The sequence below is a fragment of the Dromiciops gliroides genome, chromosome 4 (assembly GCF_019393635.1).
Source record: "Dromiciops gliroides isolate mDroGli1 chromosome 4, mDroGli1.pri, whole genome shotgun sequence".
Classification (NCBI taxonomy): Eukaryota; Metazoa; Chordata; class Mammalia; order Microbiotheria; family Microbiotheriidae; genus Dromiciops; species Dromiciops gliroides.
Window position 1 is genome coordinate 453,317,624 of NC_057864.1, and position 12,289 is coordinate 453,329,912.

Here is a 12,289-nt window from a genome sequence, read left to right on the forward strand (position 1 = left end):
CCTCTGTGATGGCAAAAACCAAGGTGGCTAGGGTCCACCGCAGGGGAGGGGAAGAAGGGGAAGCCTGAAGGCTAGGGGGAACCACGTTGTTGTGGTTGTTACTTTGTTGTGCTCCCCCCCCCCCCCCCCGCCCAGGTCAACTCATTCTAATCCCTCTCAGACCCTGGGCAAGAGTTTTCTGCTGACACACCGGGATGCCTGGGTCTGAGAAAGTATCGGAGCCAAAATTCAGGTGGGCGAGGGTGTCTGGGGCTCCAAAAAGCCACAAAGAGAAGGCAGCCACCCGAAACCCCCTCTCTGAGCCCCCGCCACCCCCGCAGTCTGAGATGGGAGAAAGGAGGGGAAACAATAGAGCCAAGCTGAAAACAACCACCCCGTGAGGGCTCTGTAGCTTGGGGGGGATGGGGAGGGGGAGGTGAATCACGGGCAACAGTGAAGTCTGAGAGCCCAGGGCTCTGTTGCTGGCTTCAACACCATCCCCACGATTTAGCCTATGAGACCAAAAAATAGGTCCAACCTATTGGACCAAACTCCCATCCTTTTCAGGAGGATGTCTGGGGCCAGTAACAAAAAACAGTTGACTAAGCTCCTGGACCTCATCCCCCACACTCCTACACCTCATATCTCTCTGTATCTGTCTCTGTCCCTCTCCCCCCATCTCTCTTTCTCTCTCCATCTCTCCATTTCTCCCTCTCTCTGTTTCTCCTTGTCTTCATCTCTCCCCATCTCCATCTCTTCCCTTCTCCCCCCACCAAGATTTCTGTAAACATAATAATAGGTCTCATTTCCCTTTTACTTCCTACTGACCCAGGGCCTGTCAAATCATACACTTCTCCATCTTTTTTTTTTTTTTTTTTGTGGGGCAATGAGGGTTAAGTGACTTGTCCAAGGTCACATAGCTAATAAGTGTCAAGTGTCTGAATGAAGCTGGGTTTGAACTCAGGTCCTCCTGAATCCAGGGCTGGTGCTTTATCCACTGCCCCCCCTTTTTTTTTTTGAATACAGAAGATAAACTGCAGCAGCCCAAGGAATGGAGAGTAAAATCACAAGGAAGTACCACCCAACCACTCAGGGATATAGTGAGGATTGCCATGTTCCCGTTCCTTGGACCGCTATGAGGTTTGGGGCTATTTGTTTGGGCCAGAAAGAGCACGGTGGGTGGGTGGTATGGCTTTTGGAAATTCTTTAGATAGAGGTCAGTAATAGTTCTGTGCCTTTACTCATATTGTCTCCTATCCTTTCATTTTTCTTCCTCTCCTTCATCTGTTGAATTCCTACTTCTCCTTTAAAGTCAAACCTCCCTGACCCAATGAACGACCTTTCCCCCCTCAGACCTCACATGGTACTTGGTTATGTAATAATGGGGATTGTGGCAATATGCGTTTGTACCTTGTTCCTGGGCCAAATAATTAGCTCCAGGAAGGCAGGGGCCCTAAGCTTTGCATCTCCTCAAAAGTCCGCCCAGTACTCTGTACTCACTCGATACTTAATAAACATTTCTGGAATTGGACAGCAAAAGTATTCCTTTGGTTATGATGGGACAGGATGGGACCCTCCAGAAGCTAATGCTTTGGGTTGTTGGTATTTGAAAGGTTGAAAACAAAAGGGAAAAGGGAGCAAGTATAGGGGTGGAGGCAGGACCTTGCATGAGGTGGGGGGGGGCTATTTCTAGGAGATTGGACCCCAATTCAAGAGATCTGGGTTTCTACCTCCTCACCTGCTGCCCCTGTGGAGAAGAAGAATCTTTCACTGCATTAGCCATAAGCAAACCAAGCTGGCACAGGGAACACAGCAAGATATAGATGGTTGTAGCTCTGGGTGGCCTGGGTTGACAGATCCTTGGACAGATAGGCTCCCTCACACTTTCAGGGTGTGTCCCTCTTTGGATCTCAACTCCCTTTAGCTTAGAAGGTACAGAACATTGCAATTATAAGCCAGTTCATGGTGTTGGGTCCTTGCCTGGGGTGTGGTATCCTATTGACAAAATTTTGAGCTATGCCTCTGACTCAGAAGCACCGTGGAGTTGGTAGCTAGATAACGCATCCCCTTATTCCCAGAGGATACTTATCCACCAGGTATCATGACAGAGAGCTACACTTGGGAGTCCGGAGACCTGGGTTCATGCACAGCAGGATCACAATCAAGTAATTTAACCTCTTAGCCTTCTCTGTGTTTAAAATGGGGCCCAGGATGATAATACTTTTTACATGTCCTTCACAGGGTGGCTGTGAGGAGAGTAATTTGCAAATCTTAAATTGCCAAACACATGTGAATTAGGATTAGATATTAGATATGCACATGGATATGAATAGCTTGTCTTCCGTTGACCACCTTAGACAGCAAACTCACAGTACTTCAAAGACCCAAATTCCCAGGATCCCTTCAGGAAAAAATTCCAAAACCAATCCACCCTTTCTTCTCCACCAACTAGATTTTAGCTCTGATGCTAGCTGTGTGACCTCTCATGGCCTGCGTTTCTTCGTTTGTAAAATAGCACCCACTTTCTAGCACTATTGTGAGCATCAAAATGAGATGATATATGTAAAGCATGTGGCAGATCTTAAAATATTATATGAATATATGCTACCTATTATTACTATTATTATTATCATCTATAAATGAGGGAGTTGACCCAGAAGTCCTCAGGTTCCTTCCAGTTTTACATCTAAATCCACAAATAAGTAAATGCTAGTTCTTTGCAGAGAGAGACATTAACGACCCGAGGAATCAGGGTGGGCTTCACAGAGTTGGTGGCCCTTGAGATGGGCCTTGAAGGAAGATGAAGACTCTGAGAAGTAGGGATGAAGAGTAAGTGATTCCAGGCATGAGGTATGCTCCATGCAAATACATAGTGGCAGGAGATGCTTAGGCTGAGTTAAGGAACCGTTAGTTGTCTAGCTTGGTTGGGACATAGAGTACATGGAGGGAAGTAATGTGAATTGACTTGGAAGGTCGAGCCAAACTATGGGATAGTTCAACCTGAGGGGCCCCTTTAAAAAAATTCTAGGAGGCAAATGGAGACCAATAACGGTTGGTGAGTTGAGGAGTAAAATGGTTAGACCTGCATCTTTGCAAGGTTGTTTGGCAGTTACGTGGAGGGTAGATTGAGAGAAGTGGGAAGCCTGGAGGCTGGGAGACCAGGTAGGCTAATAAAATAGTCCTGGAAAGAGGTAATGAGGGGCTGAACCTGGGTGATTACAAAGAAGGGGATGGAGGACAGACATTACTGGCAGAAGCAACAAGACTTGGCAACTGATTGAATATAGAGGGGTGAGGGGGGCAGAAGTGTCACATATAACTTCAAGGTTAGAAACCTGGGTGATCGATTGGGGGGCTGGCAATGCCTTTGGTAGACATGGGGAAGTTTGGAGGAAGGATAGATCTAAAGGAGAGATGATGACTTCTATGCAATTGTGAGGTATTATCATCACATCATCTTGTTCTTTGATTCTCTCTTCATTCCTATGTCTGTTTTTCTTCTGCTCCTTCCCTTGGAGTATATACTTTTTTCTTATTCTCTGCTTATATCTTATGTACTTCCTTACTCTCTCTGCCTCGTCTTGTTCTCTGTGTTTGTGTTTTTTGGTTTTGTTTCTATTCCTCTACGCAAAGCCGTACACAGCATGGTAGATAGAGAGCCGGCCTCAGAGTGACCTTCTCTGATCCCTACTGGCTATGTGACCCTGGGCAGGTCACTCTCTAAGCCTGGAACACTCTCTCTCTTCTGGGGGGGGGGCTGGGTCTGCTGATCTTTCCTGACTTTCTTTGAAGTCCCAACTAAAATCCTTCATTCTGCGGGAAGCCTTCCCTAACTCCTCTTAATTCTAGTTAAGAGAAATTTCCCTGTTTTATTTGTTTCCTTTTTATCCTGTATATATCTTGCTTGTTATATTTGTCTGCACGTTTGTCTCGGGACAGGGACTGTCTTTTGCCTCTTTTTTGTATCCCCAGTGCCTGGCATATAGGTAGGTGCTTAATAAACGGTCGGTGATTGATCGATAAGCTACCAGCATTGGTAGAGGAAAGTTCTTCCTTCTACTAAGAAATCATAGGTTTGATCCATATCTCAGTGTGTGTCTTTATTTCTAGATGTTGCAGGACCCAAGCCTCTATGTTGCCTGACTCGATCAATCAAGCAATAAACATTTATTAAGCACCTACTATGTGTCAGGACTACCTCCCCTTTATTTTGGGCTCTCCTTTGATCAGAACAGTCAGAAACAGCCCACATCTGTTGGCTAACTCCACCTGGGATCATTAGCACACTCTTGGCACTTGAGAACTTAGGTCAGCGGTAAGTCAGCCCTAAATTGCTAGAGATTCCCTTACCCATTTTTAAAAATCTGGGGGTGGGATAGTGGTGCACATTGAAATTAGAGTTCACTTCAAGCTCCTTCCAAATGATCAACTTCACTGTTGGATTCCCTGATTTGGGGTCTCCATTCTTGAGAAGCCTAGCACCTTAGTCTTTGCTGCTAAGGAAAACTGAGGTTTTAGGGGTTTCCTATCCCTGTATATTCCATCTAGTGGCTCATATCTACTCATTACCACTCTAACTCCCTCTACAATCATGGTGGGGGAGCTTCATTTGATTTATCCCTAAGCTAACTCTTTATAATCCTTTATGTCTCCGTTGACCCTTGGGATACCTAGCTCATTAAGACTTTCAGTTCCAACCTTCCTCCATAAAAAAATCATTTCCTTCCATCCAGGGTTTCCCACAGTTATACCGACTCATAGAAGGTTAGTTTGCTGGACCTTAGAGATCTTTGTCAACCATCTGATTTTATAGAGGAGAAAAATGAGGTGAAAACTCTCATAGTTTGTGGGAACTAGTGACCCAAGAACCAGTAAGAACACTTAGGGATCCTGACTCTCTGCTCAAGGTTCTTCTATGGCTTTTAGGGAAACCCTTGGTCTGGGGCACCTCTCAGGTAACAATTCCCTGGAGCCCAATGGACTTTTTACATCTTCCCTCACAGACACCAAGATCCCCGCCTAACCCAGACCAGGCTCAGGCTTTCTTGATGGAGAATAAGAGCAGACAGGTGCTTGCCTGGCTCCAGCCAGCAGGAGATGGAAGAATGTGGGCCGTGGACCTCCCTTTTTCCCATGCACCCACTCCTCCAAACTTTGGTGCATGGGGGTGTCCTCTAACTTCCCTTCATGAACTTAGAGGGGGGGAACTTTCCCTCTGTTCCATTCCAGCTCAGGCCCTTCCCTAATACACCCTTTGACAAGAGTCATTAGGGATTGAGCCTTATTAGGAGAAGATGGTTGGTTACTCTTAATTCCCACACTTCATCTGGAGCACATCCATAAATGCACACTCAGAAAAACAGATACCCACACCTGGACACAGACTGCCCTGGCTGGTTCAAGTCCTCACATCCATGCGATATGGATGATGTGTTGGCTTTAGTTCCCGTTCTCCCTCTCACTTGACCTGGTCTCAGTTTACTCATGGTAAAATGGATACTTCTTCCTCCGAAGAAGTGGATACTGTAATTCCCTATTTCCTTTTCGCCTTAACCTTCATTCCTTGGCACCTGGAACCACCCTTGGTCCCTTTCTCCATCACTCTGCAACATACTCAGCAATGAGCTATGGCGCCAGCTACACCAATAGAGACCTACCTAGTAATACACATGTGGGTTTCCCCTTTACCTCAGCTAGCATATCATTCCAGAAGGAAACAGTTTCTCCCAGGGTCCTCTGCTCTTTCTCTCTAGGGCTGGGTTGAGCTAGGCAAATACCTCTCCCCTGGCCCAATTCACTTACTTCTCATGGTTGAGCCACCCTGGGTTGGCAGGTCACCTGTGGGTCCTGGGGGAGGGCTGAAGGGCACCTTGGCACTGTAGTTCTGGAGTGGGGGGTCAGCAGAGACAAAGTCTGTCGGGAGCACCAGCAGCCCACCTCTCCTCCTCACTTTGCCCAGACAGCAATGGAGAGGGGGGGTTTAAACTAAACAGTGCACAGGTGGCTTTGGGACAGCCCCCCCCCCCCGTGGGGTGGGGAAGGAGTGATGGACGCCTCTTGTGGCCAATCTGGGCTGGGCAATGGAAGGGGTGTGTGTGTGGGGAAGGGTTTTTGGGTAAAGCAGCCAATCGTAGCAGGCGTTGGAAATTCCAAAACCACATGTGAGCAGCCACAGGCAGCAAAAGCTGTTTCCATCTGCTGGTTGGTTCAGGGGCCTTGGGGGAGCAGGAGCCAGACTCAAGTACACCTGGGGGTTGGCTCCTCCTTGCACTATTCTTTAACCTCTACCTCTTATCTTCAAAATGTCTATATTGCCCTTCATTGCTAGATAACCATCCTAGGAAGGAGTGCCCAGGGCCTGGGTTAGCATCACTTCAGTAATCCAGACCACCCAAGGGGAATGCTTCCAGGGGTAGATGGAGCATCTTCCCTAGGGGTCCTTGAGTTGAGGGAAACAACTTAGACCCTTGGACCCTTAACAGTGGTCCAAGGCCCATGCTTGGGATTTGTCTGGCATGGTATGGGGAGGTTCTATCACCTTGGATGGCCAATATTTCAATATTGAATGGCCTTTTATTTCTCCACAAGAAACAGTTCTGTGCCCAGGGTTAGGAAAAGGGAGAAATAGAGGAAGTGCGCTCTTTGGGGTTTGTCTCAGCCTGCCAATCGATTTCCATCCCAAGTCTGGTCCCCTTAGGAAGCACTTTCCAAACCCTAGGTCTGTGATAATGCATAGCTGCATTCTCTGGGCAAGAAAGACCTCAAGAGGAGATTCAGTAGAGAGGTGGGTCGGCTTGGAACTTGCTGACCTCTGATGCCCAGGAAAAGTGGGTGATGAAGGCCAATGGGCCTAGGGCAGAGAGGGTCAGAGTGGATGCCTAAGGAGGGTCCTGATCAGGATTGATGTGGGTGGGTGAGGGAGAGGAAGGAAGACTAGGACTTTGATCTCTATTCCAGGTCTTCCAAAAATCCCCTACCTCCCCCCACCCACGTACTGCCGGCCCTTGCCTTGCCCCCTCCTCCCCTCAACACACCTCACTCACGTCACTCCCTGACCCGTTTTCCTCCTGGGCGGGTGGGTCGTGCTCAGCATTTCCGTGAGGCCTTGTGGCTAGGGGAGGGTGAGGCCTTAAGAATTCTGCTGAGCAGAGCAAACCCCCCACCCAAGAGGATGCAACACCCCTAGCCCCCAGCTTCTGGGCAACTCATCCCCCCCTCCCTCTAGCTCCTCAGCCCTGGGGCAGTTGGGGAAAGTAGGAGAGTCCTCTGGGGCACTTCTGGTCCCCAGGGGCAGCTTCCCAGCAACTCTTGTAGCAGGTGGGATGGAAATGAGATATTCAGGAAGTGTGGGGGGTAGGAGACCCAGGGATAGAGCATCACGGGAAGCTCCCCCATCCTGATATTTATTGATTCCTATGCATGTATGAGCTCAGCTACTCCTTGGAGCTTTTAGGGAGGATGCCCAGGAGTGGAGGTGGAACTGGACGACTTGTCCTGGAAACCAGGCAGCATCGTTCTGATCCTCTGGCACCTGACCACTGGCTCTTGGGCTTTGGGATAGCGGTAGGTCTGTGTCTAAGAGGAAATTCAGTAACTATCCAAAAAGGAGGGAGTTGCTCCTTTTCTCCATGTGTCCCAGATCCACAAAAGGTGTGTGTGTGTGTGTGTAGAGGTGGGGGTTGGGGGGTTTGAGGGGAGGTACAGCGGGAGGGTGTGAATCTTGCCCTGAGCAGAGACATTCTTTTCTTTTTTTTATTTTTTTTTTTTTTTGGTGAGGCAACTGGGGGTAAGTGACTTGCCCAGGGTCACACAGCTAGTAGGTGTTAAGTGTCTGAGGTCAGATTTGAACTCAGGTACTCCTGACTCCAGGCCAGTGCTCTATCCACTGTGCACCTAGCTGCCCTGAGCAGAGACATTCTATAGGAGATGAAGTCCCTTCCTTGTCTGACTTTTTAGCAGCTCCCTAAGGAAGTCCTTCCCGAGGTCTAACCTCACTTCTTCTTGCCGATTTGCCGGTGTCCCGGCAACTTAGGTCATTGAAACACTTTTGGGTCCCGTGGCAGGTGGGAGGATGAGCTCCCACTTCTTCCTCTCTCTCCGCTCCCCTCCGGCCCCCCTCTCCTGGCCACGGTGTTCTCTCCCCATTCACACCTCAGGATGTGTTAACCACAGAGAGAACACCAAAACCCCAGGCTGGCCACAGAGCCCTTCCACGTCCTCTTGCCAGCCTCTCTTACCCACGTTCCACGCTGAGCCTCCCTCTATGCACTTTCCTCCGTCCCTGTCTACCCTCAGATTTCCTACATCCTCCCTGTCTGCCATTGCTTATCTCTTCCTGTCTTTCTCAGTCTTCCCCCCTCCCCATCATCTAATTCTGCTTTCTTTTCTATTCTTATCCTTTCCCTCCCCACATTTTCCTTTCTCCAGCTTCCCAATATCAATGGATATTTCTCTTCTTTCTCCTTTTCTCCACCTTGTCCTTTCTTTCCTCTCTCTCTCTCCTGGTCATTTTATCTCCTCTGGTCTCTCTCCTATTGTTTACCTCTTCTTTGTCCTCCCCCACCTTAATTTTTTTTTGGTAAGGCAATTGGGAATTAAGTGACTTGCTCAGGGTCACACAGCTAGTAACTGTCAAGTGTCTGAGGCCGAATTTTGGAACTCAGGTCCTCCTGAATCTGGGCGCCAGTGCTCTATCTACTGTCCCACGTAGCTGCTCCTGCCCCACCTTAATTTTTCAACGTTGCCTGTTTCTCTAAAATTCTAGATCCCGGTACATCCTGCCCCCAGTCAGAGGCCTGTCTCAATCCCCATCTCCCAGACTCCCACCACATATGTATATACACTCACAGGTATGGGTCTTCTTGGCAGTTTCAGGCCCTGTAAGAAAAGGAGAATTATGAGGACCCATAGAGCCAAGAGATGAGAGTCCTCTTTCCCTCATTGGTCACAAATACACCCCACATTCAACACATTGCACCCCTCATCCCCTCAATCAAATCTGTTGCTTGTTCTTGTTAGCTTCTGTAAGCCCACAATACCACACTGATCTGGACCAATTTTAGTTTGGGGTCCAGGTAGAAATGTCAAAGTTCTTTAGAGTACCCAGTGGGGGAAGGATAGGCCAAAGGCCCTTACTCACCTCTGTACCTAGGAGGACAGGTTAAGAAGTAAGAGTTACTGAGCAATTCACCTTGGACCCCTCCAAGCCTGCCGAAGACTTGGGGAAACTACTCTGGGGCTTCCTATTCTCTCCAACCACACAGATACTCATTTTCCCTGTTCTCTCAGATCCATCAGGTAGAGGAGACTTCATGAACCTAGGGCTAACCTGTTTCAGCTAAGTCGGGGAGGAGCAAAGGCTGTAAGGATCCTTACTTTTTTGGGGTGCGGCCTACAAGGGTCCTGCTCCTTGACCAGAGATAGAGGAATACCTGGAGTGAACAATCAATCCTTCCATTTCCCAGTAGTTGCTACGGCCCTCCTTGACCAGGAGGGCCTTCCTCTCAGTTGGGGAGAGGCTATAACTGAGAGGGTTTGAGGCCTGACCAAGACTAGAATCCCTTGATGACCCATGGTTTCCATACCCCGGAACACACAGCTATTCTGGTCTGTGCCTCAGCTGGAGGGGAGCTGCTATCCATACTAAGCCAGGAGTAGAATCAGGCTTGCCCTGTCCAGGCTGCCCAAGGTGGGGGAATAGGAAGCCTCTTTTCAGAGACCATAGCAGTTATTTTATTTTATGTTGCAGGGCAATGAGAGTTAAGTGACTTGCCCAGGGTCACACAGCTAGTAAGTGTTAAGTGTCTGAGGCTGGATTTGAACTCAGGTCCTCCTGACTCCAGGGCTGGTGCTCTATTCATTGCGCCACCTAGCTGCCCCTATGTAAAGTGTTTTATAAACCTCAAAGCACTATATGTAGCAGTTCTAGCTTGCTTATCTTTTAGACTCCAAACAGGGCAGATTTTTTACCCAGTCAGTCCAATCACATCATGATCAGTCAGCATTTCCCCCTAAAACATACGACCTTTCCTTGCCCCCCTCCCCCCCGCCCCGGGACTCCCCCCAACCCCCCACCAGAGTCTAATTTTGATAATTTTTTTCCTAGGCTTCACTTCTCTTCTTGATGCTATATACTCTCCCCAATCTCAGATTTCACCTTCTTCCCAGGGGACAAGACCTCCTCAAACTTCTCCTGCTTGGGGGATGATGGGTTCCTGACTTCCTGGCTCCCTTAGCTCTAAGTTGGCGGCATGTCTCCCAGTACCCACAGCCAGGAAAACTTCCAGATTGGAAGGGAAACTTCTGAGGAAGGAGAGTGAGAGTCCTTCCTAGCTCCTTGGACCTAATCTGCCTTATCCCCAGCCTTAGTGTTTCCTTGCTAACTCCCTGATGTGGCATACTAGTATGCAGCACTCATCTACTGCACCACCCAAGAAAGAAACTGAACCCCATGAAGCTTTTCCTCACCCAGGGATGAACAGCTAGTAAGTAACTAAGGTGGGTCCTTCAACTCCAAGACCAGTGCCCTTTCTGCTCCATCTGACGTACTAGATTCAGGAGTTTTTAAAACTTGGGGAATTTCAATAGAATTGGTTTCCTTTATAATTTTATATATTTTACAAAACTTTGCTAGATTGCCAAAAGGATATCAAGAATCTCAGGGCTAGATCTGCATACCCTCTTGTGCCCTGGTGCCTCCATCTCCAGAAAGGGCTTCCCATTGTCCTTGTGATCGATACCATACCCCACCCCCACAGAAATTAAAAATATAACTGGTTGGTAATCGCACTGACATCAAAATGTATAAGGGGTGGGGCATGCTCTTCCCCCGGTACCCCTCACTATCCTCTATAACCAGGACCAAACTCCCTCAGCTTGGGATATACCAAGTGGGATACACCAGGAAAACTGGGGACACCCAAGAGGACCTCAGACACAGGATGTGGAGCCAAGGTGTGGATAGGACCCTAATAATTATGTATGTGGGTAAGGAACACGTACGCTGAGGGACACACAGCACACTGGCTGAGCATTCATTCAGAGATTCCCACCCCCTGCCCAGCTTCTCTTCCTCCTTTTCTCTTCTCCACTTTTGCCCGTCCTCTTTCCCAATTCCCTGTCTTTCTTTTTCTGTCTTCCCCTTTCTTCCGGTGGTCCCCTCTCCTCTTTTCTCTCCCTCCCTGTTCATCACTCTTCTTTTTTCCATCTCTCCTTCTTCTAGCTCTCTATTCCCTGACTCTTCTGTTTTTTTCCTTTATTCTCCTTTCTAATTTTTCTCATTACCTCTCTTCTTGTCTCTCCCTTTATAGTCTCTCTCTCCTGTCTAATCTCCTCCCAGTCCCCTATCTCTTCCTTTTCTGTTTCCCCCTCCATTTCTCCTCCTCTTCCTCCTCCTCCTCCTCCTTCTTCTTCTTCTCCTCTCTCTCTCTCTCTCTCTCTTTCTCCCCTCTTCCTGCTTCTTCCTGATGTTTGCTTTCTCCTCATTGCCTCTCCCCTTGCGCCCTGTCTCTCCCCTTTCCCCCTTTCTTCTCTCTACCTCCTGTCTCTCTTCTCTCTACCTGCCCTTCTATCTCTTTTCCTTCTCCTCTGCTGTGTCTTTCCCCACCCTCCCTGTCTTACCCCTTGTGGCTTTCTGGTGACTCGGTGGGGCCCCTGTCCATGGGGCGGCTCACTTGTTGGAAGTCCTTGGTCCCGGGTGGGGATCAGGGCCCAGGGGAGAAAGAGAGGGAGGGAAGGAGGGAGGGAGCACCTGGCTAGCAGTAGGCAGGGAGAGGAGTGGCTGGCAGAGCATCCTGGCACTACGGACAAGTGGGGGAAGGGGGGAGGAAAGAGACTGGGGAAATGGAAAGACAGAAAAGATACAAGTCAGAAGCAAGGACGATAGAGAGATGGGTGATAGAGGAAAGATACAGATGCTGGAGGATGGGAAAAGATAAGGGGGATACAGAGATACAGGGCATCTAGCAGGGCACCTTGGGCCTCTCCTCCACACTACCTTCAACCTCAGTTGTTCTAAGCCCTCTCCCTATATTGCCTTAAACCCCTCAGGTGCTCCTGTTCCTTCCAGACCAGGTATGACCTCCCATACCTTGAAGACCTAGGAGATACTGAGTTTACACACCTCTATATACCAATTCACTAGTCCCTGAACTCAACGAATGATCTGGGGAAATCTGAGACAGGTAGATTGGAGGAAGATGGGACTGGGGGGGGGGGGTGGGTGGTGGGGGGTGGGACAGCAAAGAAGTGAGGCCCTACAGGGACCCCAGGACTTAGAGAGGCCCCCCCCCCCCCCACCCCCCACCCCCCC

The 12,289-nt window shown here is 48.9% G+C and overlaps 1 protein-coding gene across 3 annotated transcripts in view; it reads right to left on the reverse strand.

Annotated features, from left to right (window-relative positions):
• Nucleotides 1-11,820, reverse strand: part of RORC (RAR related orphan receptor C) — a 33,264-nt gene extending 21,444 nt beyond the window's left edge. For 2 of the 3 annotated variants that reach the window (XM_044000743.1, XM_044000742.1), the window contains exons 1-2: nucleotides 11,599-11,820; nucleotides 8,827-8,856 (exon numbers count right to left, since the gene is read on the reverse strand). The gene's annotated coding sequence lies outside the window, so the exon portion shown is untranslated. The remainder of the gene's footprint in view (nucleotides 1-8,826; nucleotides 8,857-11,598) is intronic. The other variant, XM_044000744.1, reaches the window with a different exon arrangement.
• Nucleotides 11,821-12,289: the final 469 nt, after the last annotated feature.